This window comes from Camelus dromedarius, chromosome 2 (assembly GCF_036321535.1).
Source record: "Camelus dromedarius isolate mCamDro1 chromosome 2, mCamDro1.pat, whole genome shotgun sequence".
NCBI classification, from domain to species: domain Eukaryota; kingdom Metazoa; phylum Chordata; class Mammalia; order Artiodactyla; family Camelidae; genus Camelus; species Camelus dromedarius.
Genome location: NC_087437.1, coordinates 3,425,404 through 3,427,380, shown reverse-complemented (window position 1 = coordinate 3,427,380; position 1,977 = coordinate 3,425,404).

The following is a 1,977-nucleotide window of genomic DNA, read 5'->3' as shown; positions in this document are numbered from 1 at the left end:
CCTTAACAGGGGCTGGGTTACTTTCTCCTCTGAGCCTCGGAAGCTCTGGTTTTGCTCCCTCTGATCTCCTGGCTGGAGAGGGGATGTCCTAGCAAGAGGGTGCCTTTCTTCCTATGCTGCTCCCTCCCCGCAGGACCACCCCTGCACTTCTTTTCTTCTTCTTTTTTATTTTTCTCTGTTGTGGGATTTTGTGAGAATCGACCTGTATTTCGAAGCAAGAGACACCATGCCAGAGTTCAGTAGGTGTTCTATGCAATTCAGTAGGTTTGTAGATGTAATTCTTGTTGTATTTGTGGGAGAGGGCAAGTTGTGAGTCTCTCTACCTCACCATTTTGGCCCGTTTCCCCTCTCTTTTTTAATTTTAGAGTTATTTATTTTTTAGTTGAATTATAGTCAGTTTACAATATTGTATCAGTTTCTGGTGTACAGCATCATGTTTCAGTCATACATATACATAAATACTCCTTTTCATATTCTTTTTCATTATAGGCTACTACAAGATATTGAATGTAGCCCCCTGTACTATACAGAATAAATTTGTTTTATTTTATATAAAGATGTGATATATAGATAAAGAAGATATGAGATACATATATATCTGTCAATGGACATTCAGGTTGTTTCAGTGTCCTGACTTATGTAAATAGTGCTACTATGAACACTGCGGTGCATGTATCTTTTTTTAACTGAAGTATATTCAGTTTACAGTATGTCAATTTCTGGTGTACCCCATAATGTGTCAGTTATACATATACATACGCACATATATTCAGTGTCATATCCTTTTTTATCATAGGTTATAAGATACTGAATATAGTTCCCTGAGCTACACAAAAGAAACTTGTTTTATTTTATACATAGCAATTAGTATGTGCAAATCTCAAACTCCCAATTTATCCTTTCCCAACCCCCTTTCCCCCCGGTAACCATAAGATTGTTTACTATGTCTGTGAGTCTGTTTTTGTTTTGTAGGTAAGGTCATTAGTGTCTTTTTTCTTGTTTTAAATTCCACATATGATTGATACCATGTGGTATTTTTCTTTCTCTAACCTACTTCACTTAGAATGACAATCTCCAGGTCCATCCATGTTTCTGCAAATGGCATTATTCTTTTTTTTATGGCTGAATAATATTCGTGTGTGTGTGTGTGGGTGTGTATCTGTACACACATACATATACACACATCACAGTTTCCTTATTGAGTCATCTGTTGATGGACATTTAGGCTGTTTCCATGTCTTGGCTATTGTAAATAGTGCTGCTGTGAACATTGGGGTGTGTCTGTATTTTAAGATTAGAGTTTCCTCCAGATATATGTCCAGAAGTGGGACTGCTGAGTCATATAGTAACTCTATTGTTAGTTTTTTGAGGAATCTCCATAGTGTTTTCCATAGTGGTTGCAGCAACTTCATTCCCACCACAGTGTAGGAGGGTTCCATTTTCTCCACACCCTCTCCAGCATCTATCATTTGTGGACTTCTGAATGATGGCCATTCTGACTGGTGTGAGGAATACCTCATGCAGTTTTGATTTGCATTTCTCTGATAATTAGTGATATGGAGCATTTTTTCCTGTGCCTCTTGGCCATTTTGTATGTCTTCATTGGAGAATTGCTTATTTACGTGTTTTCCCCATTTTTCAGTTGGGTTGTTTGTTTTTTTGTTATTAAGTTGTATGAGCTGTTTATATAGTCTGGAAATTATGCCTTTGTCAGTCACATCATTTGTAAATATTTTCTCTCATTCTGTAAGTTAGCATTTTCTTTTCCTTATGGTTACCTTTGCTGTGCAAAAGCATGTAAGTTTGACTAGGTCCCATTTGTTTATTTTTGCTTTTATTTCTGTTACTTGAGTAGAGTTCCCTAGGAGAACACTGGTATGATTCATATCAGAGAATGCTTTGCCTATGTTTTTTCCTAGGAGTTTTATAGTGTCCTGTCTTATATTTAAGTATTTAAGCCACTTTGAGTTTATTTTT